Source organism: Macaca mulatta, chromosome 7 (genome assembly GCF_049350105.2).
Source record: "Macaca mulatta isolate MMU2019108-1 chromosome 7, T2T-MMU8v2.0, whole genome shotgun sequence".
Taxonomy (NCBI): domain Eukaryota; kingdom Metazoa; phylum Chordata; class Mammalia; order Primates; family Cercopithecidae; genus Macaca; species Macaca mulatta.
In genome coordinates this window covers 55,486,893-55,513,425 of record NC_133412.1, presented here as the reverse complement: position 1 = coordinate 55,513,425, position 26,533 = coordinate 55,486,893, and the positions used below count along the sequence as shown (strand labels likewise).

At 37.5% G+C, this 26,533-nt stretch overlaps 1 protein-coding gene across 19 annotated transcripts in view; it reads left to right on the top strand.

Annotated features, from left to right (window-relative positions):
* The window catches only part of PEAK1 (pseudopodium enriched atypical kinase 1), a 305,159-nt gene that overhangs the window by 43,473 nt on the left and 235,153 nt on the right, over positions 1 to 26,533 (top strand). For 17 of the 19 annotated variants that reach the window (XM_015142802.3, XM_015142793.3, XM_077940014.1 and 14 more), the window contains one exon: positions 18,801 to 18,863. The exons of the other annotated variants lie outside the window; for them this stretch is intronic. The gene's annotated coding sequence lies outside the window, so the exon portion shown is untranslated. The remainder of the gene's footprint in view (positions 1 to 18,800; positions 18,864 to 26,533) is intronic. 19 annotated transcript variants of the gene reach the window in all.

The following is a 26,533-nucleotide window of genomic DNA, read 5'->3' as shown; positions in this document are numbered from 1 at the left end:
TTGACTGGTGTTTTTATTTGCCATCTATATTTTACAGTGTTTAATTCTAAGTATGTTTCCATGAACAGGTAGTTTGATTTTTAAAGCTAGAGAGAGTAATTGAGTTAAGGTGCACCAGGTAGCTTAGAAAACATTTTATAATAGTGACTTTATACATGCTACATCTTGGAGCTTAAGAAATAGAAAAAGTTAGATTGACCAAAGTCATTCTAAAAAGCAAAGCAAGACCCCCATGAGTATTTTATGTTAGATCACATTTCTGTGCTTTTTTTGGAACCATTGATATGGTCGAATTCCTAAATCTAGTACGTATTATTATAAAAATGATATTGTATATGGGGGTGATGCCAGTTTGAGGCTTGGGTAGTGTTTTTGCTCAAAGCTTTCTTTTCGTTTTTCACACTGATAGCATAAGGATGTCATGCAGTCCTCAATCTGAATCCTTAGTAGGAAGATCTTGAACAGAGTTCTGACAAGTAGGGTTATCACATTTTTATGTATCCTTCAACAATTATCCTACCTAAAAAGATCAAAGGAACATGGAGTCAGATGTTGCAAGTTTTAACTCTGATGTTTCTTCTCAAGGCAGATTTCCTATTGCAGTGTGGATATTATTCTCTATTTAAAACAATAGTATAAACTGGCTGGGCACGGTAGCTCATGTCTGTAATCCCAGCACTTTGGGAGGTTGAGGTGGGTGGATCACCTGAGGTCAGGAGTTTGAGACCAGCCTAACCAATATGGTGAAACCCCATCTCTACTAAAAATACAAAAATTAGCTGGGCGTGGTGGCGGGAGCCTGTATACCCAGCTACTCGGGAGGTTAAGACAGGAGACTTGCTTGAACCCGGGCAGCAGAGGTTGCAGTGAGTTGAGCTCATGCCACTTGCACTCCAGCCTGGGCAACAGAGCAAGACTTCGTGTCAGAAAAAAAAAAGGTGATACAAACTGATTTCATATTTCAACATTTTGATCATTCAGAAGCTGATGTATTAATACATTTTCAAATGTATTAGATCATAAACATGTTAAGAAAAGTTATTTTTTTCCTTTGTTTTACTAGTAGTCTGAATGTTCATAAAAGTTCATTTTTAGGTCAGATTGATTCATTGAGCCCTGTATGAAAAAACTTCCTTGTGTATTTAATTTCGTTTGGATTCCCCTTTAAGAAGCTTTAGCCATTTTCCAAATGTGCATAAAACTGTCAAGTTAATAGGAATAATACAGAGGATTCTTAGACAAAATAGAAGAAAAAGAAGAGAAAGAAAAATGACTCTGTTCTAGGAGGAGCACAGAACTGGGAACTAATGACCATTTTAGTACCTATAATGTGGCAGGCATTCCCTAGTTTTGGAATTGACAGTACCCTCTAAGAAGTTTGATAGAGGTGTGTATGAAGGAGGGAGCCTAATGCAGATTTGGTGTGGGTTAGGGAGGGGTGTATTGAAGGGCCCAAGAGGAAGGATGTCAGGAAATATTTCTAAGAGAAGAACTTGAGCCTCACATAGCCACACAGACAAGGCAAAAGAGTGTTAGACAAGGTGAAAGAATGAGCCAGCGTACGGAAGTATTAGACAACATTAAACACTGGGGATCTATAGACATTCAGTAGAAATGATTGGTGAATGAGGAAATGGAAAGTAGTATGGTGAAGGATTGGATTGGAAAGGATTGTTGGATGTCAGATATTATGGGCCTTATGTTACCAGGCTATCAAGTCAGAACTTTGCCCTGATGATGGCAAGGAATCCCTGAAGGAAGCTATTTGATTTATTAGCTGTTTCTATTAACCACTCTTGTCCCCACTAAAGTTAAAGATAGAGATAGAGATAGATAGATAGTGGGGAGGGAGGGTATGAGAGAATGAGAGTGAGAGAAAGAGAGAGAGAGAGAGAGACATGGATGGAGTCTAGCTTGAAACTTTTCTGTGATTTTTAATTTTACAAGAATTTTTGTTTTTTGGTGTATTGTATCCAAAGGCAGAGAAAATGTGAAGGTTATCTTAAAACCCTGACATTAGATTTTTAAAAACTTAACTCTGGTGGTATTCCAAATTTTGGCAAAGCATCTAATTTCTTTTAGTCCCACTTCCAGGTCAGATACAATTAGATTCTTAGATTCTTGTTTTTGCTGTATCCCTTTTCATCCGGGTGGCTTTTGGGGGATATTATGGTGTGCTTTGGGGTTGGGGTAGAGGTGAGGGTGCCTGGAGAAGGCAAGCAGGCAAGCTGATTGCCATCAAAGCAGCAATAATGGCTAAATGAGTACTTCTGAAATTGCTCCTTCTCGGGTGTTTTTGGAGAAAATGTCGGGAGAGTAGAGTGTTGTAATTGAAAAGGATGATTTTCTGGTGGTTGAATTTCAACACTCTGTAACCCGGATGGATAAAAATGACTCTGTACCTTACAAGTGAACCCTTTCAGTTTACTCGATGAATTGAATTTGTAATAGGAAAGATAAAGTTTGCTGGTAATGTCAGATTCAGTACTTCTTTACTGTTCTTAGAGCCGTTGTTTTATTCTTTTAAAGAAAAAAAACTTTTTTTTAAGAGACAGGGTCTCACTATGTTGCCCAAACTGAAGTGCAGTGGCTATTCACAGGCCCCATCATAGTACACTGCAGCCATTAACTACTAGCCTCAAGCAGTGCTTTTGCCTCAGTCTCCCATGTAGCTTGAACTACAAGTACACATCACTGCATCTGGCCATTGCCATATTCTTTAAGGATCAATTACGTCATGCGGAGTTGGTTTCCTTGCTTCCATTGTCTCTCAACTGTAGTCCTAGATTAGCTTGTCAGGTTATTAATCTTAAAACATGATTTTTAACATGTTACTCCATTATTTAAAACTCCATAATAGCATTTTGCTGTTTGGGTTCCACAAAGCCTCTGAGATATTCTCTGTGAAAAGGGAGAGCAGGGTTTGGGAAGTGCTGGGGAGCCAAGGCTGACCTAATAAGGCAAATCATATTATTAGCTCATATTGTCTAAATAAAACTTATTTTACCTGGCAGTTATACTTCACTCTGAAATTACCTGAGGAATAAGTCCCTCCTAAAAGATTGTATATTAAATGTAGATGGTTTTGGGTTGGTGAAAGTGGCATACCAGGGTTTCCAGCAACACTTATTTATCTGCCATTTGGGAGAGAGAGGGATGCTTGTCAAGCAAATAGTTCTTGCATAATAACTGATTTTTGGCCAGTCATGGTGGCTCACTTCTGTAGTCCTTGCAATTTGGGAGGCTAAGGTGGGTGGATCACTTGAGCCCAGGAATTTGAAACCAGCTTGGGCAATGTAGTGAAATCCCATCTCTACAAAAAGTACAAAAAATAACTGGGCATAGTGGTGCTTGCCTGTGGTCCCAGCTGCTTGGGAGACTGAGGTGGGAGGATCACTTGAGCCTGGGAGGTCGAGGCTCCAGTGAGCTGTGATCATGCCACTGCATTCCAGACTGGGTAGCAGAGTAAGAACCTGTCTCAAGAAACTCAAAAAACTGATTTTCTCATATCTCTTTGACAGTGGACCATGCACATAATAAGCAGAAAAAGGAATAAAAAGGGATCTTGCCTTTAAAGATCAGTTATGTCCAGCCTCCCAAAACTGCACTGGTCAGTACCACCAGAGTACTCAGAGAGTTGCTGTTTTTGCTGAAATGGTGATTATAATTATCTGGCAGATTTTCAGGTACACCAATGGCATGACCTAACCATCAGCCTGTATTATTACATAACCAGCCTGTATTATTGCTTACCAGGGCAGGTCATGCCATTGACCGATTCTAGCTCCCAGGCCAGTATTAATTTGCTATTGGTGGAAGAAAAGGAATGAAAATATTCTTGAAAGTCAGTATGTCAAAGAATATAACCCAGACCAGTGGAGCCAAACAACAACAACAACAACAACAAGACGAAACATAGCTGAGTTTACTTATTTGCCAGGTAAGGAAATATAGTAAGGATTTTACATTTGCCAGGGAAGGAAATATAGTAAGGAAATTTACTGAGTAATTGTTGAGGAAGAAAAGTCTGGATTTTAGTACTAGAAAAGAGCAGGGGTTAGCATAGGGTTGGGGTGGTTATCCAAATTAATGATTGAAAACCAGCATTTTGGATAGGATGGCATGAGTTCATAGATCTGTATATGATTGGGTAAAATAAGTCCCATTCTAGTGAAACAGCATTTAGTCTTGGTATCTTGTAGGCAAGTCCTGCTGTAAATGGAAGTTTCCTGTTACAAGAGTTTCTGGCTCCTTTTCTAAAGCTAATTAGGTCTCTTATGAAGGTCCTGGACCTAACCAATCCTCTTAAGGGTCCCTGTTGGGGCGGTCTAATGTTGGATGGGCCCTTGGTTTGGCAGTGAACAGTTCTTACTCTAGATATACACTCCTAGAATACTTGCGGCAAACCCCTGAATCTGTATATATTGAGTGTTGGGAACCCTAGCCTAATATGTCCAGCTAGAAAATGGCTTTCCTCCATGTATACCATTCTTGCCAGATTCTTCCCAGAGGGTATAGAATTGTAAGTATGAGGGTGTTTGATAAGTGTTATTTTTGTTACATTGTATTCAACTTAGGATTTGTATATATTTCTAGATAGTTTCTTTATAAAGACTTAGTCTCATTTTATTCTTCAATGAGCTCTTCAAAAGTGACTCACATTCTCTTAAGACTTTTTAGTTCCATAGAGAATGCTAATTCAGGTTCCTCTTAGAAGGGCTGCTAGATAATTTTGCTCCTTATGGGAAGGTCTTACTGTGGAAATCCCCAGATTTTTGAGTTTCTGTTTGAAATATATGGTATTCAACTACTTTTATGTCGTTGGAGAAAATGTATAACCTCAGATTTTCAGCACTATTTGTAGGTTTCCTTTTTCTTCTTTCTTGTTACCTAAGTGAACACATTTATTACCAATATAACTTGTAATCCCACTGGAGAGGATTGCAGTGCTTTTAGGCAATCTCATTTCAGCAGATAGAGCTCTTTAAAAAACCAGTTAAAGAGAGTCTCAGCTGAACTACAGTTGTTTCTTTTGACCAAGGAAATATGGAGGTGGCGAGCAAAATCCTCGGACTTACACAGACCATCTCAACAAACATGTTTGTGCTTGGCTAAGGACATGCTGATTAAGTCTTTTCTATAAATGATATATGAATGAATCCAACACAATTCTTGGTAGCAGAGATTGAGGGCCTTTTTGTAGTTTGACTCAGATTTCGTCTTCAGAATTATTTAATAACACTTCACATGTATTGTGATTTATTTGCTTTCCAGTTGAGTTTTTGACATGTCTATTTTCTGAAGCCAAAGAGAATTGACAATGTGATTTTTAAAAGGATTTATTTCAGCATATGAGTATGCAATGGTATTGACCTTCCAAAAGCCACTAAGACATAAAATGTTATAAAGTTTTAGTATACAGTAGGGTTAAAAATGTGTTAGTATGTCCGCAAAGGGAAATATTTTATTTTCCAATACCTTTAAAATGTAACAAATAACAAACTCTAATTAAATATAATTTGTAATATGTAAATAATACCTTGAAATAGCAAGATTCCTGGCAGTTAAACTATTGAATTCCGTACTCTATAAGAAGCAAGAACTTTTGAGGATCATTTCATTTAGCTTTTGCTTATGACTTCCACTGTCCATATATGTCAAAGAGAGGGAGATGATCTTTCAATAGTTTACTAAAGAAATGAGATGCTTCATAAAATTGTTATGTGGTTGGCTTTTTACAGGGAAAATAAGAATTACAAAATGCTTACTTGCTTTATTTTTATGGGATATATATATATATAAAATATTGCTATACAGAGTCAGTAAAGTCCTTAGAAACTTACAGTTTTAGCAAATGTGATAGGCATAGTTTTCTTTTTAAACTTATGTGTAAAATAGTAGCATATTCAAATGATAGGCTAGTTGTTTGGTATGAAGAGGAGAGATCACTCTTGGTCTCACCTTGCCCAGTCTCATAGGCATTGTTGCACTAGAAGAAAATACACCACATGGGATTTTCACGTGTCCAAGCTCAGTAAGTTTTATTAGGTGAAGTAAAGGAGTTGGGCTCTAAGGTGATTTTTGAATCAGCAGGTGATACAGTAGATGAGATTCGGGAAGTTATTCCAGGCACTAACCAGGTAAGAGTTGTAAATACAGTTATGCACGGAATGACAAAGTTTTGGTCAACGAGGACCACTTAAGAGTGTAACATTGTTGGCCTGGCATGGTGGCTCACGTCTGTAATCCCAGCACTTTGGGAGGCCAAGGTAGGCGAATCATCTGAGGTCAAGAGTTTGAGACCAGCCTGGCCAACATGGTAAAACCCCATCTCTACTAAAAATACAAAAATTAGCCAGGTGTGGTGGCGCACACCTGTATTCCCAGGTACTCAGGAGGCTGAGGCAGGAGAATCACTTGAACCCGGGAGGTGGAGGTTGCAGTGAGCCGGAGGTTGCAGTGAGCTGAGATTGTGTAATTGTACTCCATCCTGGGCAACAGACTGAGACTCCATCTCAAAAAAAAAAAAAAGAGTATATATAACATTGTATTTTTCCTATACCTTGTCTATGTTTATTTGTAATTGTGCTTTATTTTATTTTTTGAGACAGAGTCTCACTCTGTTGCCCAGGCTGGAATACAGTGGCTCAATCACTGCCCACTGCAGACTCCACCTTTCTGGCTTAACCAATCCTCCCACCTCAGCCTCCTGAGTAGCTGGGGTCACAGGCATGTGCTACCATGCCCAGCTAATTTTTAAAACATTTTGTGGAGATGGGGTCTCCTTACGTTGCCTAGGTTGATCTCAAACGGGACTCAAGTGATCCTCTCACCTTGGTCTCCCAAAGTGTTGGGATTACAGGCATGAGCCACTGCCCCCAGCCCCTTATCTGTGTTTAGATACACCAATACCATTGTTATTGCCTACAGTATTCAACACAGTAACGTACTGTACAGGTTTGTAGCCTAGGAGCCGTAGGCTATATCATATATCTGATATACATCTGATATATGATATATATGATATATGATATATCAGATATACGATGTTTGCACAATGATCACCTAATGATGAATTTCTCAGAATGTATCCCCATTGGTAAGAGATGTGTAACTGTAATACAGCTTTTGTTAAAGCCATGGTTTCTTTCAAATAAAAAAGTAGAAAATAGCTTACATAAAAAAGCCTTAAAAATTATTTTCACATGGAACAATCTTTGTGAAGTGTGCCTGTGTTTTTAAAATGAGAATTATATTTGCACTATAAGATATCCTTATTGTGTCAGAGTTTCTGTATATCATAAACCACTCTTTACATTTTTCATTATGCTGATTAAATAATAAATAATACTCAATTTAGAAAACCAGAAAGTTATATCTTCAAAATATGCTATGGAATGTAGAGGGATTGAAAATGTTTCCAGAAAGAGGCTGTTCAGGAGAAGGAAGTATATTACTTTGGATGTTAGACCTTCTCTTAGGAGAGAGGTGATATTTCCTTAGCCTCAATATGAGGAGGAGAGTTCTGCCAGAGTAGGTATATTCTGAAGGACTGTTTTTAGTAAAGAACCTCAAGAGCAGGTACTTCCCCCCTCCCCTAACCAGCTTTCTGGGAAATATAGAGCAGGTGGTATTTATGTGAGAAGGAACTTGGAGAAAGGTCAACTCTTCCCTTAATTTTCCTTGCTTTCCCCATATTCACTTTTTAATCTTCATTTAGCCAAGTCATTAACTTGTTTGTTAAATGTTTGTTGTGTGCCTTTGTTAGGTATGTGGTAATTTTTTAATTCATGCTCATTTATTCAGAAGAGTTTCAAGTTGCCTGGTTTTTTTAAGTGAACTGTGTATTTTCTTTTTTGTTATATGTGTTCACAAAAGTTGGAGAAAGGTTTTTTCCCCATACATTCTATTAATCAAACTCATTTATTTTTATTATTACATTTGTTTTTAACTTATATCGGTCCTGATTGAATCCTTTTACTTGTGTATCTAAGTGCTTAATAATTTTTGATCATTTGGATCAAAGTGAGTTTAATGAAAATAGAATTTTGTGATAGCCCTTAAGCCAACTGGCCACATCCTTGATTTCCCAAATCAAGGTCAGAAGTGTAATTACTAAATTATATTGTTTTCTTTAGATATTCAGATAGGAATAGTAGGAATATTCATTGGAATAGTAGATTGAAGCCTTAACTTCATCCGTCTAGAACAACTAATACACTGTGGAACTTCAGTGCTACATTGGCTTACTTTAACTACATTTTGAGGCCATCTGGTCAGTTAGTGGGGTGTAGTGGCCAGCGCAGAGGCTGTTGGGTAGTCAACTGTGGGTTTGAATCTTTGCCACTTACTAACTGACTGTGGCGAGATTATTTTTAATATCAATTCATCATCAGTAAGGTAGGGATGATAGTATCTGCCAAGTTACATGGTTGTGAAAATTAACAATTTAGTTAAAGCACCTTGCATTCTGCCTGGGATAGTATATAGGTGTTCAATAAATGGTAGAGACTGTTAACTATTACTTACATTTTCTTTGTATATATTTTCTGCTTAAATTCATGTTAGTGCTAATAACCAAGATAATTTACATGAGTGTTTTAATTTGAGATTAGTGAGACTTTAAAAGCTTTTCTTAAAGTTGAAATACATCATGGTCTTTAATGTTTCTCTTCTTTTCTAAGTTTTTACTTTAATATAAATACCAAAAAATCAGAATGATTTTTCTTATTTTGTCCTTAGTAAACACATTATGCTTCCTGTTTGAGATTTTGTTACCTTGTGGAATTTTTCATTAATATAGTATATAGCACAGCAGGGTTTTGTTTTTGTTTTAAACTAAAGATTGATCTTAATGAGATAGTGTTGAAATTAGGTAAGCTTCTCTTGCTACTATTTATCTCTTCCATCTTTATTTTTAACATTTTAATCATATGGCTCTCTGAAACTCCCTACAGCATGAATGAAAGACAATTTTTCTACCAGAAAGGAAGTAGCCTAAAAAGATTGTTATATCACCATTTATAAGTTCAAAATTCTTATTACTGAAGCTATATATTCATCCTTCAGCTACACGCTTGCTACCTTATGGATGTTTTAAAGACTGTCACCACCTTAGCAATATTCTGAGTAACTCGATTTTAATGTGATATATATTTTGTTGATGACTTTCAAAATAATTATACATTATTGAACATTTAATTATTAAATTACAAAGATAACTTAAACTCTGATTTTATATTCTAGGTACATTTCTGTGATTAGAAAATTCTCTCATGGTATTCTATTTATAATTAATATACCAAGTCAAACTAATTAGAAGTATCTGAAGCCCCTAGCAAAATTTGTAATTAGACATGCCATTTATAATTAACTGACTCTTCTCATTCTTGCCTTTTCCTCTCTATTTGAATTAATCACTGTGCTCTTCCTTTAGTGATACTTGTGTTCCTATCCAAGACAGTGATTAGAGTTTAGTGATCAGTGTTTGTGATATGTTATGGAGACTTATTTTATAGAAACCTTGCTTTTAAACTTTAAAAACATTAAAATACTTGAATTATATTCTCTATAAAGTATCACATTGAAGATTTTTTTTTGCACATTATCAAGATAAGTATTTATTTTATCAGATGCTGAAGGCAAACAGAGAATAGACAGACTTGACCATTTTTCCTCTCTAGTACTTTAGTATCTGGATTTTTCTTGCCAGTCTGATCACTGATCACTGTCTGCATAGTTTTGACAGCATGCCCATTGACCCTGGGCCATTGATAGACCTGGTATGTCTTCATTTGTTATTTTGCTAAAGAATTAAAAGTCTGATAAGCTAGGCAGTGTCCTGTGCTTTGGCTATGAAGAGGCAGGAGTGGTATTTAAAGTGTTTATGAGTAAGTACAAAATAGGCACCAACCAGTTAAGATGGCTGTAGCGCTGGATCAGGGTCTTGAAGAACCCCTTCATCCTTTATGCTGTGTCAGGCTTTCTTGTTTTACCCACTGGGTTGTAGTGATGGTAGGGAGACTGGACCATCAGTAGGCACCTTAGGACTGGTGGAGTTTGAGGCAGTGACTTTACCAGACTATGTTACAGAAGTATTTCAGTACTGAAGTACAACCCTTCAGGCTCTGTTGGTGTGTACCAGCTCAATATTAGCTCTGCCAAGAGGTGTTCAGTCATTGTCCTTAGAGAGCTTACTGTTCTCTAACTGTAAGAGACAGTTATAGTTTGAGAGGTACTTATGTAAGTATATAAAACATGCATAGGGGAAGATTGCAGCATCTTTTTTGGGAAAACCAGGGAAGACTTCCATAATGAGTAGAAACTTGCCAGGCAGGTTTAAGGAGGAGATTCTAAACAAGCAAAGGGGAAAATAGCAATTTCAAAGGCTTAGGGGCATAAGAGAGCATAGTGGATTCAGAGATCAACAGTTAGGAGCAGGAGAAGATGAAATTTTTCTCTGACACTTGCTTTATAAATTGGATAAATACATTTTAAGATCATATTTATAGTTTTGAAATTGCTCCATTTTTGATAGATGTATTAGTTCATTCTTGCACTGCTATAAAGAAATACCTGGACTGGGTAATTTATAAAGAAAAGAGGTTTAATTGGCTCATGGTTCCCCAGGTTGTATAGGAAGCATAATGCTGGCCATCTGCTAGGGTTCTGGGGAGGCCTCAGGAAACTTGCAATCATGGCGGAAGGCCAAAGGAAGCAGGCATAAAGAGAGAGAGAGGAGGAAGGTGCTACACACTTTTAAACAACCAGATCTTATGATAACTCTATCATGAGAACAGTACTAGGGGGATGGTGCTAAACCATTAGAAACTGCCCCCATGATCCAGTCACCTCCCACCAGGCCCCACCTCCAACACTGGGGATTACAATCTGACATGAGATGTGGGCGGGAACACAGATCCAAACCATATCGGTCGAGAACTGCTAGCCTGTCTGATACTTAGGTTCTTCAACTATATCTAAACTATTTTAGGTACAGGGAAAGGGAGAATAGGAATTTGTTATAGTTCAGGGCTATACTAAACATTCATAGAGGAAGAGTGCGATTAAACCCTCGCTTCTGATTCATTGAGAGGCTTCTAATGAGCAAACACAGATTCAAACAGATTGAGGATGGTAGTCTTTTAAATGAGATAAAACCGTTGCCCATGAAGCTTTTTGGCTGACATCATGAAACTAATTTTGCTTAATGGCTATGGAGGCCTACAAATTCAAATGTGCAGAAAACGCAGTAAATTGCTGGCCTGTCAGATTCTTGTTGCCTGTCATCTTTTATCTGAATGGCAACTTTTGTATCCAGATTGTTAGGAGCAAGTATGTGGACCCCGTTAAGGTTATATTTGTACATGCATGAATAATTCAATTCAGAGCCTACTAAATACAGCAAATCGACAACAGTGGAGCAATCCATCTTCTTATACTTGTATAATTAGGGAGCACATCTATTGGATATCTCTTCTCGTATCAGAGAACTCTTGAAATAGGTCAGGCTTTCATAGTAGCGTAAGTTCTGCTTTTATTGCCAGAGTTGATGCCTTATACCTTTGAAATATAGTGAAGTCATGGAGAGCAGAGAAAACATTTTCTCTATGACTGTTCAACTCAATGAGTGATTTTAAAGCACCCATTATGTGCTAGGAATTATGTGAAATACAAAGATGAATAAGTGGCAGTTTTCTGTTTTGTTTTTATTTTTATTTATTTTTTTGGAACAGAGTCTCACTCTGTCTCCCGAGCTGGAGTGCAGTGGCACGATCTCAGGTCACTGCAACCTCCACCTCCTGCAAGCGATTCTCCTGTCTCAGCCTCCCGAGTGGCTGGGATTACAGGTGTGTGCCTCTGTGGCTGGCCAACTTTTGTATTTTTAGTAGAGACGGCATTTCACCATGTTGGCCAGGCTGATCTTGAACTCTGGACCTCAAGTGATCTGCCTGCCTTGGCCTCCCAAAGTGCTAGGATTGCAGGCATGAGCCACTGTGCCGGGCTTCTGTTAATCAAATTATATGATTTCCTCCATCAAGCTGTATTTAGAAAAAAATGTCATGATGATGGTGGTGGTGGTGGTGGTATGTGTGTAGTGTTACAACAAAGGCTACAATAAAGGTCTGAGTTACATGTGAATATTTGCTTCAAAGATGGTTTTGAAATAATTGTTTTAAGTTTTTTGATGGCTTCACTTTTACAACACTTTCAATTAATGTTCCTTATCTTCTCTCTACTTTCTGTTATATTGCATAATTGAAGGAATATTTTCAGTGAAATATATATTATGTTTCAATATTATTAATTCAACAGGTATTTAGGTAGCATCTACTAGGCCCTAGGTTTGGAGTGAACCAGAATGTGAAAGGTTGCTATTCATAGAATAAAATTACTTAGTAAAAAGGAAACCAAAATAATGAAGTTTTTACTTTCAGCCCTTTTAGTTTGATTAATGATATGAAAATAACATAATTCAGCCTTAAAGTCACAGAATTTATGTTTGATTTTGTAAATGTGTTGGATTTTTTTTCCTTTTTTTCTTTTTTTTTGAGACAGAGTCTTGCACTGTTGCCAGGCTGGAGTGCAGTGGCGCGATCTCAGCTCACTGCAACCTCCACCTCCCGGGTTCAAGCAATTCCCCTACCTCAGCCTCCTAAGTAGCTGGGACTACAGGCGTGGGCCACCACGCCTGACTAATTTTTTGTATTTTAGCAGAGATGGGGTTTCACCATGTTGGCCAGGATGGTCTCCATCTCCTGACCTTGTTAACCGCCCGCCTCAGCCTCCCAAAGTGCTGAGATTACAGGCATGAGTCACCATGCCTGGCCCGATGTGTTGGATTTTTATGTTCACAAAATTTATCTGAAGACATATGCAGAAGTAGACTGTCTACATTGAATTTTGGTTACCTGATTAGCATATTAAATCTGTGGTTTTTGGTAACATTCAAAATTAGGGGTGGGCATGGGACTTTAGAAATTGAGGGCATTCTCTGTGTTATCACTTGGTTGGAGGCAAATCTAGGGGAACAAAAAGATGAGAGTAACTACTATAACAAGTTATCCCTTTTGTACCTTTGCTCATTTCACTGCCTGGAACATCTCTTTTTCTTCTCTCTGCTCATTTTCATATCTTACTCAAAGACTTTCCCAAGGTGGTACCTAAACATTTTCCCCTGAGGTGACATTTTGCTCCTTGGAATTGTATAACATTTTATCTATTACAACTTTCAAGATTCTTTAAACTTTTTTGTGCATACCTGAGCTATGTTTCCTATTGGATTATAAGCTTCCTGAAGGTATCATGGATGTCAAATTGGGCCATGAAGGATGGAAGGAATTTGGATAGGTGGAGAAAGGAAGTCATGTCCATAGGAGAGAAACCACATAGACCAAGGTCCATAAGACAAAACAAATGCTTTTTCAGAAATGCTAGTAGATTGATTGGCTGGGTTTAGGGAATATGTAAGTAGGGTAGAGGAAGATGAAGTGGGGAAAATAGGAAATGATCTTTGATGCTGAGTTAGTAAAATATGAAGGTCATCAGCACTTCACTTTTAGTTGATTAGTTGTGTGTAGGAAAGGCTTACTAGAGAGTTGGAGGAGAGTGTACTTACTCTATTGTACCTCTTTTTTAATTCCCAGATTACTTCACTAAAGGAAAAGGGAACCAATATTGTGGTGAGATGTAAAGTGCTTTCAACCCAGGATACAGTAGATCCGGAAAACAGAAACCTATGAGCCATAGTCAGCGCCTTTGCAATATCATGGGAAGGAAAGATGGTCTTCGTGCCTCCTTCTAGTTCTGATACACTGTGATGCCATGGCACAGTTCAAATCTTTGGATCAGAGCCACCACTAAGACCTGTTTCATCCATTTATGAATTATTTAGTTCAGAAGTCAGTAGACCTCTCTAAAGATCCCCTTTAAACTTTTAAACTTTGTGGCCATATACTACCTCTGTTGCATATTCTTGTTTGTTTATGGCCCTTTAAATATGTAAAAACCATTCTTAGCTCATAAATCAGACAAAAACAGGCCCTAGGCTGGATTTGGCTCTTAGGCTATAGTTTGACCACTGATTTAGTTGATTAGGGTACTTGTTACTGCACATATGATTTCTAGAATATAGAAAACCAAGACCAACTTGGTGATAGTGTTTTTCCATCTGTCTGTATTTTCAGTGACGACTCATAGGTTGTATTTTCTAAGGGTCGAGAAGCTAATACTTACCAAGAACTTTCCATTTGCATTCCTGCAGTGTTGGTAATTTTGTGTTTCGGGTTTGTGCTATCTTTCTAAGTGCTGTGAAAACTCCCTGGTGTCTGAGACTATTTGTCTTTACTATCTGTACCCTGATTCACATACAAATATTTTCTGTGTTGTATCCTTAATGTCTGAGACTATTTTACTCATCTTTACTAGCTGTAACCTGATTAGCACACGTTATTTTAGTACTTCTTAATGGTTATTAGTATAAATAATGCATTTGTATTTTATTGTAAAGTATGAAGTTTTATACTTTTTGAATACAACGTGCACATGCATGAGAAAGCAACATATTTTATAGTTATAATTAAACATAGTGATTTAATTTCAGTGATCACTGGTTTAAAATCTTGTCTGGATTAGATTCTTCTATATGTGTTCTTTCTGTTTTGCTCATGTACATTCCCTATAATGGAGTAGTTATCTCAGATTTTTCTGTCATGAAACATTAGTGCATATAGTCCCCTGCATATAGTCATAATCCCTTGTCCCCAGTATCTTGAATTGCTACACTCACTGCTGAACACAAAACAAATATCAAAACAAATATTTTCTCACTTTATTTGTTGATTACAATTTGTTAATGATATGTATCCGGTATTTCTATTTGATTAATCAAACACTTCTTGCTCTTTGCTTAATGCTCTGTCTCCGTTCTCATACTTATTGCTTTCTATGTTTCATTTATATTTTTCTATAATTTCTTAGAGTTTTAAACACTCAAGCAGTTTTTATAGTGGTAAAATTTTAACTTTTTTTTTTGTTTTTTTTTGAGATGGTATCTTGCTCTGTCACCCAGGCTGGAGTACAGTGGCGTGATCTCAGCTCACCACAACCTCCGCTTCGCAGGTTCAAGTGATTCCCCTGCCTCAGCCTCCCGAGTAGCTGGAATTACAGGCACCTGCCATCATGCCCAGCTAATTTTTTTGTATTTTTATAGAGACGGGATTTCACCATGTTGGCCAGGCTGGTCTGGAACTCCTGACCTCAGGTGATCCGCCCGCCTTGGCCTCATAAAGTGCTGGGATTACAGGCATAAGCCACCATGCCCAGCCCAAAACTTTTAATTTTTTAAGTAAATAAATGCTCAAAACTCGTAACATTTTAAAATGAGTAGTTATCAATACAGATTCTTATAAACACATTCACACATTGTAATACATTCTAAATATATGTTATATATTACATATTAAGCACTGTAGAAAATTTAACCTTATTTTCAGGAAGATTAGGTAAACAGATAATCATGAATCCAAACAGTTTTTATAGTCACAACTTACCTCTCATTTGCCAGTGTAAAGATTATAAACAGATGTGGTTTACAGATGATAGTTGATGCTTCCACATTCACTGGCAATGGTGATCTCTTAAAAGGCCCATCTAGCTGAACCTTGGAGAAACATACCCAAGCTTGGAGGTATCCCTCTACCACTTAGAATGCAGTTTGTACATGGAGGCATGTAATAAATACTCAATGAATGAATTATTAAAACCTCAAGCTTATTCTAGACTTAAGCTCTGGTTCTCAACAAAATACCACCGAATAAACATAAAAATACCTACTTAGAGCATTTTGAAAGTATGTAACTTAAGGAAAAATTAAAATTACCTGTGTAATATTTATACAAAGCAAAGCACTATTAACATTGTATGTATTTCTAGTCTTTTCTATGCAAATTTATGTATTACACATTTGAAATTACCCAATAGATGAGCATTTTCCTATCATTAAGCATTTTTATTTTACTTTTAAAATCCACTTTAGTAAAATGATTTATGCACAGTACAGTTTGAGGGGTTTTGACTAACGTGTATATCCTGTTGACAACTGCCATAATCAAGATATAGAACATTTTAATCACTCTTAAAAGCTTCTCTTAAGCCCCTTTGCAGTCAATTCTTTCATACAACCTTTGGCTCCTGCAATAACTTACCTGCTTTCTGTCAGTGGAGATCAGTTTTAACTGTTCTAGAATCGTATACATGAAAACATTGAGTAGACAGTACAGAGAGTTCCTATGTATGCCCTTTACAGTTTCCTCTGTTAGTCTAAGCATCTTTGATAAGCAGTTTTAATGATTGCTTAATATTCTAACTTATTTAGCAAATCATTTGTATGTTTAGTTTGCTTCTAGCTCTTTTTTGAGATGGAGTCTCGCCTGGTCACCAGGCTGGAGTGCAGTGGCGTGATCTCAGCCCACTGCAATCTCTGCCTCCAGTGTTCAAGCGATTCCCCTGCCTCAGCCTCTTGAGTAAATGGGATTACAGGTGCACACCACCACACCTGGCTAATTTTTTGTATTTCAGTAGAGACGGGGTTTCACCATGTTGGCCAGGATGGTCTGCATCTCCTGACCTCATGATCCGCCCGTCTTAGCCTCCCAAAGTGTTGGGATTACAGGTGTGAGCCACCGTGCCCAGCCTTTCTAGCTCTTTACAGTCATAAATGAGCTATGATATAAATGTTTGAATTTTTGATTATTTAGGACAGATTACTAGAAGTTACTGGATCAAGGATTTGAACTTCTTCTTTTTTTTATTTTTTTTGAGTCGGAGTCTCGCCCTGTCACCCAATCTGGAGTGCAGCGGTGCGATCTTGGCTCACTGCAACCTTCACCTTCCAGGTTCAAGCAATTCTCCTGCCTCAGACTCGCATGTAGCTGGGACTACAGGCACCTGCCACCATGCCTGGCTAATTTTTGTATTTTTAGTAGACGGGGTTTCACCATCTTGGCCAGGCTCCTGACTTCATGATCCACCCACCCTGGCCTCCTGAAGTGCTGGGATTACAGGCATGAGCCACCGCGCCTGGCCAGGATTTGAACTTTTTAAGGCTCTTGATGCACGTTGCAAAATTGTTTTCCAGAAAGATTTTACCAATTGCTGGGCGTGTGGAACATGCCTGTAATCCCAGCACTTTGGGAGGCTGAGGCATGTGGATTGCTTGAGCCCAGTAGTTCAAGACCAGTCTGGGTGGACAACATGGCAAAACCCCATCTCTACAAAAAATACAAAAGTTAGCAGGTCTTAGTGATGGGCACCTGTGTGGTCCCAGCTACTCAGGATGCTGAGGTGGAAGTATCACTTGAGCCTGGGAGGTCTAGGCTGCAGCGAGCTGTGATCACGCCACTGTACTCCAGCCTAGGTGACAGAGTGAGATCCTGTCTCAAAAAACCCAAAAAACAAAAACAAATTTACCAATTTAAATTCCTATGAACAGTGTACAAAAATGCCTGTTATATTACATTATTATTTTATATATATTATTACGTTATCACTTGTAGCTGTCAGTATAGCCTACATTGTGCTGTAGTACCAGTCCCAAAAATCTAAGTTACATAATACAACAAAATTTATTTCTTGCTCATGGTACATGTCTAATACATATCAGCAGGGTTTATTTTTTTCTCTTCAGAGCCATTTAGTGAACTCCATAATGACTGGAGTAGCTGAGAGGTCTGTAAGTTGTGTAGTTGGTCTTAAAACTTACACCTAAAAATGTGTAACATCACATCCATGTACATTTCGGTGGGTAAAGCAAGTCATGTGCCTACACCTAAATTGAAAGAGGGCAATGAGGTACAATCTCACCATGAGTCTGGTAAGGAGAAGAACTGGAAGGGCACCAATGACTATAATCTTATTTTTAAAATAATTATAATTTCATTGATCAAAGATGGTATCTCATTTTAATTTTATTTTCTTTGCTAATATAGAGAACATTTTTCCATTTTTCATACTTATTAGACATTGGTTTTATTTATGTATTTGCTTATGTTTTATAAACATGTGCTATTGATTTACTTTTACATTTCCAGATTTTTAAATTCTGTATTTTCTATGAGGATGAGCAATCATGATATATTATTATAGGGAGTGTAAACTTTAGAAAATACTTTCTTTTGAAGAATTGAGTTGATGAGGGAAATCGATTGTTTTCTCCTGTTAATGTGGTACCTGTTTTGATATCCTTTTTTTTTTTTTTTTTTTTTTGAGAGAGTCTTGCTGTATTGCCCATGCTGCAGTGCAGTGGCGCGATCTTGGCTTACTGCAACTTCTGCCTCCCGGGTTCAAGCAACCTCTGCCTCCCGGGTTCAAGCGATTCTCCTGCCTCAGCCTCCCGAGTAGCTGGGACTATAGGCACACGCCGCCATACCCAGCTAATTTTTTTGTACTTTTAGTAGAGACAGGGTTTTGCCACATTGACCAGGCTGCTCTCAAACACCTGACCTCAGGTGATCTGCCCACCTTGGCCTCCCAAAGTGCTGGGATTACAGGCGTGAGCCACCATGGCCGGCCTGTTTTGATATACTTTTAATTTCAAGAAATATCAACATTAATCAAAGACAATAGAAAGTCCAGGAGAATTTCTTAATTCTTGACATTCTACAGATACCTAAAGAACAGCTTGAACATAAAAATTTAGGAGGTAAATGGGTCAAGTAAGGGTTCTGTTGAAATAATTAAATTTCCTACTCAGATTCAACCATATTAACCATGTCTTTTTCTGTTTGTTTTTTACAATTCAGGTATCTGCCCAAACTGGAACTTATGCTGTAGACATTTCTTTGTGGTTTGTCTAAAAACCAAAGGTGAGATAATTTATGAATGCATTTGCCTTTTAATATATATTTTATAATGAGAAAGAATTGTTTCTGAAAAAATTTAAGGCAATACCAAGTATCTTTTCCTCTGAGTGTTTTAATAGGAAACTTATAAAACTACATATATAGTATGCTTACTTTTAAGCATGTTTATAAGACATTTGAAATAAATGAAACTTGTTCTAGTGATAAAATACTTTTTAGTGAATTTTTTCTTTATCTTTAATACTCAAAGATGAAATTCATACTGCTATTCTCTGATACACTTGAGAATGTATTGGCATTATGATCTCATATTCTTGAAGACAAATCTTCCATTAGTTAAATCATAGATTAAAACGACTGCTAACTATTTTAATGGGCCAGTTATTAAGAACTTTCTACCACTCTGCTCTCTTGGACTTAATGACTTTCTGTAGTTCCCTGTTTGGGAGCCTCTGTAATAAGGATATATACACATTAGTATGTTAATAGTTGGCTTCTATAGGAAAGCCTCCCATTTATAGAAAGCTTCTATAGATAGCATTGCACTCTAAAGGTAGGATCATAGCCTTTGCCAGTTTCTTACCTGTCTTGGCTCAAGTCCTCTTCTTGTTAAAGTTTTTCCAAATGCACCCTTGTAAGTCTCTCATCTGGTCTTTCCACCTTCAGTCTGACTGTTCTGTAAGCCATTTTAATCATTGTCAACAGATTATTTTTTTCTTTAAAAGAATGTCAGCCTGTCAGTCTACTACTCGGAGTCCTTCAGTATCTACATTCCTTAAGGATTATTTTACAAACTCCTTTACAGAGCAGTAGTGGTCTAGATATGATATGAACACTAGCATCGTGTATTCATATTATATCTTTACTGAGAAATAATTCCCATGCCATAAATTCCACCCATTTAAAATGTAAAATTCAGTAGTTTTTATTGTATTTACAGAGATGTACAACCATCACCACAGTCTAATTTTGGAATATTTTCATCACTCATTTTTTTCTTTGAGATGGAGTCTCTTTCACCCGGGGTGGAGTGCAGTGGCACCATCTTGGCTCACCGCAACCTCTGCCTCCCAGGTTTAAGCGGTTCTCCTACCTCAGCCTCCCTGGTAGCTGAGATCACAGGTGTGTGCCACCATACCTGGCTAATTTTTGTATTTTTTTTTAATGTCCTTTCCCTGCATTTCCCTTGATTTAACCCACCCAGAATCATTTTCTGTTGTTCGTAATGAAAGAATGTTGATCTGTACAAATGTTCATTTAAAACAGTAATGAACTAAACACATATTAAGGCAGTAAGACACAATTTCACTTACAAAACTAGAAAGGATTCTTAATAATGAATAGTACTATCCAGTTTTTTCAGGTTTTGGAAAAATGGCTCTCTTTATAATTACTGGTGGGAGTGTAAACAATTTCTCTGGAAGGCAATATATAAAAAAATTAAAATGTACACAAACTTTGATCCAGTCATATAAAAATTCTATGTAAAGACTTAACTGCAAGTATATTTATTGCTGTACTGTTTATATTAAGGAAAAATAAAAGTAATTACATAAATTGGGTTACCATATAACATATCATTCAAAAGGGAATACTTTTGGGAGTAAAAGGAGGCTCTATCTCTTTTTTTTTTTTTTTTTTTTGACACGGAGTCTCACTCTGTCGCCCAGGCTGGAGTGCATTGGCACGATCTTGGCTCACTACAAGCTCTGCCTCCCGGGTTCTGGCCATTCTCCTGCCTCAACCTCCTGAGTAGCTGGGACTACAGGCGCCCACCACCATGCCCAGCTAATTTTTTGTATTTTTAGTAGACATGGTGTTTCACCGTGTTAGCCAGGATAGTCTCGATCTCCTGACCTCGTGATCCACCCGCCTCGGCCTCCCAAAGTGCTGGGATTACAGGCGTGAGCCACCGTGCCCAGCCAGGAGGCTCTATTAATAATTATACCAAGACAAGAAACATAAACCAAGCCTGTTTCAGGCACACCGGGATAACAGTGGTCACCTTGTATATGATCAGGAGTTAGTATCATTATTTTAAGAAATATAAATAATTGACTCATGTGATTGTGGAGGCTGAAAATCCAAACTCTGCAGGTTTCATAATGGTGCCGTACATCCAAACAACAGAATCAATCAGGCTATTAAAAATATGAGTATAAGAATGGGAGAAAATTTTTGCAATCTACTCATCTGACAAAGGGCTAATATCCAGAACCTACAAAGAACTCAAACAAATTTACAAGAAAAAAACAAACAACCCCATCAAAAAGTGGGCAAAGGATATGAACAGACATTTCTCAAAAGAAGACATTCATACAGCCAACAGACACATGAAAAAATGCTCATCATCACTGGCCATCAGAGAAATGCAAATCAAAACCACAATGAGATACCATCTCACACCAGTTAGAATGGCGATCATTAAAAAGTCAGGAAACAACAGGTGCTGGAGAGGATGTGGAGAAATAGGAACACTTTTACACTGTTGGTGGGATTGTAAACTAGTTCAACCATTATGGAAAACAGTATGGCGATTCCTCAAGGATCTAGAACTAGATGTACCATATGACCCAGCCATCCCATTACTGGGTATATACCCAAAGGATTATAAATTATGCTGCTATAAAGACACATGCACACGTATGTTTATTGCGGCACTATTCACAATAGCAAAGTCTTGGAATCAACCCAAATGTCCATCAGTGACAGATTGGATTAAGAAAATGTGGCACATATACACCATGGAATACTATGCAGCCATCAAAAAGGATGAGTTTGTGTCCTTTGTAGGGACATGGATGCAGCTGGAAACCATCATTCTTAGCAAACTATCACAAGAACAGAAAACCAAACACCGCATGTTCTCACTCATAGGTGGGAACTGAACAATGAGATCACTTGGACTCAGGAAGGGGAACATCACACACCGGGGCCTGTCATGGGGAAGGGGGAGGGGGGAGGGATTGCATTGGGAGTTATACCTGATGTAAATGACAAGTTGATGGGTGCAGCACACCAACATGGCACAAGTATACATATGTAACAAACCTGCACGTTATGCACATGTACCCTAGAACTTAAAGTATAATAATAATAATAAATAAATTAAAAAAAATAAAATAAAATAAAATAAAAATATGAGTATAATAAAATTATTTATTTGGGTCTGTTTCTAGAACTTTGTACCATTTCAATGATTTGCTTGTATATTTTTGTACTCATTTAAAAAAGATTATGGTTTCATGGTATGTTTTAATGTGTGATAAAACAAATCACCCAATATTAGTTTTTTACAATTCTTTTGGATAAAATGTATAATAGTTTGCCCACTTTCCCCAACATGTTAAATTATATAATACTTTGGGAAGAAATTCATGTTTAAATATTCTGCTTTTTAAGAATATGGAATTTATCTATTTTTGGTTTCTTTCATATTGCTCAGTGGAATTTTACAGTTTCTCTACATTTTCTGTTACGTTTATGCCTGGGCATTTTACATTGTTGTTATTGTAAATACTGTTCCTTCATCATTGCTATATAAAAGGTTACAGATTTTTGTATATCTATATAACCAGTCCTTCTACCGAGTAGCCTTTTCTTTCTTTTTTTTGAAAATTTTTTTTTATTATTATACTTTAAGTTCTAGGGTACATGTGCACAACATGTTTGTTACATATGTATACATGTGCATGTTGGTGTGCTGCACCCATTAATTCATTTACATTACCTCATTACCTCATTTACATTAGGTATATCTCCTAATGCTATCCATCCCCCCTGTCCCCTCCCCACAATAGGCCCCGGTGTGTGATGTTCCCCTTCCTGTGTCCAAGTGATCTCATTGTTCAATTCCCACCTATGAGTGAGAACATGCAGTGTTTGGTTTTCTGTTCTTGTGATAGTTTGCTGAGAATGATGGTTTCCAGCTGCATCCATTTCCCTACAAAGGACACAAACTCATCCTTTTTTATGACCACATAGTATTCCATGGTGTATATGTGTCACATTTTCTTAATCCAGTCTGTCACTGATGGACATTTGGGTTGATTCCAAGTCTTTGCTATTGTGAATAGTGCTGCAATAAACATACATGTGCATGTGTCTTTATAGCAGCATGATTTATAATCCTTTGGGTATATACCCAGTAATGGGATGGCTGGGTCAAATGGTATTTCTAGTTCTAGATTCTTCTGGAATCACCACACTGTCTTCCACAATGGTTGAACTAGTTTACAGTCCCACCAACAGTGTAAAAGTGTTCCTATTTCTCCACATCCTCTCCAGCACCTGTTGTTTCCTGATTTTTTTAATGATTGCCATTCTAACTGATGTGAGATGGTATCTCATTGTGGTTTTGATTTGCATTTCTCTGATGGCCAGTGATGATGAGCATTTTTTCATGTGTCTGTTGGCTATATGAATGTCTTCTTTTGAGAAGTGTCTGTTCATATCCTTTGCCCACTTTTTGATGGGGTTGTTTGCTTTTTTCTTGTAAATTTGTTTGAGTTCTTTGTAGGTTCTGGATATTAGCCCTTTGTCAGATGAGTAGATTGCAAAAATTTTCTCCCATTCTGTAGGTTGCCTGTTCACTCTGATGGTAGTTTCTTTTGCTGTGCAGAAGCTCTTTAGTTTTATTAGATCCCATTTGTCAATTTTGGCATTTGTTGCCATTGCTTTTGGTGTTTTAGACATGAAGTCTTTGCCCATGCCTATGTCCTGAATGGTATTACCTAGGTTTTCTTCTAGGGTTTTTATGGTTTTAGGTCTAACATTTAAGTCTCTAATCCATCTTGAATTAATTTTCGTATAAGGAGTAAGGAAAGGATCCAGTTTCAGCTTTCTACTTATGACTAGCCAATTTTCCCAGCACCATTTATTAATTAGGGAACCCTTTCCCCATTTCTTGTTTTTGTCAGGTTTGTCAAAGATCAGATGGCTGTAGATGTGTGGTATTATTTCTGAGGGCTCTGTTCTGTTCCATTGGTCTATATCTCTGTTTTGGTACCAGTACCATGCTGTTTTGGTTACTGTAGCCTTGTAGTATAGTTTGAAGTCAGGTAGTGTGATGCCTCCAGCTTTGTTCTTTTAGCTTAGGATTGTCTTGGCAATGCGGGGTCTTTTTTGGCTCCATATGAACTTTAAAGCAGTTTTTTTCCAATTCTGTGAAGAAAGTCATTGGTAGCTTAATAGGGATGGCATTGAATCTATAAATTACCTTGGGCAGTATGACCATTTTCACAATATTGATTCTTCCTATCCATGAGCATGGAATGTTCTTCCGTTTGTTTGTGTCCTCTTCTATTTCACTGAGCAGTGTTTTGTAGTTCTCCTTGAAGAGGTCCTTTACATCTCTTGTAAGTTGGATTCCTAGGTATTTTATTCTCTTTGAAGCTATTGTGAATGGGAGTTCATTCATGATTTGGCTGTCTGTCTGTTACTGGTGTATAAGAATGCTTGTGATTTTTGCACATTAATTTTGTATCCTGAGACTTTGCTGAAGTTGCTTATCAGCTTAAGGAGATTTTGGGCTGAGATGATGGGGTTTTCTAAATATACAATCATGTCATCTGCAAACAGGGACAATTTGACTTTTTCTTTTCCTAACTGAATACCCTTGATTTCTTTCTCTTGCCTGATTGCCCTAGCCAGAACTTCCAACACTATGTTGAATAGGAGTGGTGAGAGAGGGCATCCCTGTCTTGTGCCAGTTTTCAAAGGGAATGCTTCCAGTTTTTGCCCATTCAGTGTGATATTGGCTGTGGGTTTGTCATAAATAGCTCTTATTATTTTGAGATACGTTCCATCAATACGGAATTTATTGAGAGTTTTTAGCATGAAGAGCTGTTGAATCTTGTCAAAGGCCTTTTCTGCATCTATTGAGATAATCATGTGGTTTTTGTCTTTGGTTCTGTTTATATGCTGGATTACGTGTGTGGATTTGTGTATGTTGAACCAGCCTTGCATCCCAGAGATGAAGCCCACTTGATCATGGTGGATAAGCTTTTTGATGTGCTGCTGGATTCGGTTTGCCAGTATTTTATTGAGGATTTTTGCATCGATGTTCATCAGGGATATTGGTCTAAAATTCTCTTTTTTTGTTGTGTCTCTGCCAGGCTTTGGTATCAGGATGATGTTGACCTCATAAAATGAGTTAGGGAGGATTTCCTCTTTTTCTATTGATTGAAATAGTTTCAGAAGGAATGGTACTAGCTCCTCCTTGTACCTCTGGTAAAATTCAGCTGTGAATCCGTCTGGTCTTGGACTTTTTTTGGTTGGTAGGCTATTAATTATTGCCTCAATTTCAGAGCCTGCTATTGGTCTATTCAGGGATTCAACTTCTTCCTGGTTTAGTCTTGGGAGAGTGTAAGTGTCCTGGAAATTATCCATTTCTTCTAGGTTTTCTAGTTTATTTGCGTAGAGGTGTTTATAGTATTCTCTGATGGTAGTTTGTATTTCTGTGGGGTTGGTAGTGATATCCCCTTTATCATTTTTTATTGCATCTATTTGATTCTTCTCTCTTTTCTTCTTTATTAGTCTTGCTAGCGGTCTATCAGTTTTGTTGATCTTTTCAAAAAACCAGCCCCTGGATTCATGGATTTTTTGGAGGGTTTTTTGTGTCTCTATCTCCTTCAGCTCTGCACTGATCTTAGTTATTTCTTGCCTTCTGCTAGCTTTTGAATGTATTTGCTCTTGCTTCTCTAGTTCTTTTAATTGTGATGGTAGGGTGTCAATTTTAGATCTTTCCTGCTTTCTCTTGTGGGCATTTAGTGGTATAAATTTCCCTCTACACACTGCTTTAAATGTGCCCCAGAGATTCTGGTATGTTGTATCTTTGTTCTCATTGGTTTCAAAGAACATCTTTGTTTCTGCCTTCATTTTGTTATGTACCCAGTAGTCATTCAGGAGCAGGTCGTTCAGTTTCCATGTAGTTGAGTGGTTTTGATTGAGTTTCTTAGTCCTGAGTTCTAGTTTGATTGCACTGTGGTCTGAGAGACAGTTTGTTATAATTTCTGTTCTTTTACATTTGCTGAAGAGTGCTTTACTTCCAACTATGTGGTCAATTTTGGAGTAAGTGCAATGTGGTGCTAAGAAGAATGTATATTCTGTTGATTTTGGATGGAGAGTTCTGTAGATGTCTATTAGGTCCGCTTGGTGCAAAGTTGAGTTCAATTCCTGCATATCCTTGTTAACTTTCTGTCTCGTTGATCTGTCTAATGTTGACAGTGGGGTGTTAAAGTCTCCTGTTATTAATGTATGGGAGTCTAAGTCTCTTTGCAAGTCTCTAAGGACTTGCTTTATGAATCTGGGTGCTCCTGTATTGGGTGCATATATATTTAGGATAGTTAGCTCTTCCTGATGAATTGATCCCTTTACCATTATGTAATGGCCTTCTTTGTCTCTTTTGATCTTCGATGGTTTAAAGTCTGTTTTATCAGAGACTAGCATTGCAACCCCTGCTTTTTTTTGTTTTCCATTTGCTTGGTAGATCTTCCTCCATCCCTTTATCTTGAGCTATGTGTGTTTCTACATGTGAGATGGGTCTCCTGAATACAGCAGACTGATGGGTCTTGACTCTTTATGCAATTTGTCAGTCTGTGTCTTTTAATTGGACCATTTAGTCCATTTACATTTAAGGTTAGTATTGTTATGTGTGAACTTGATCCTGTCAT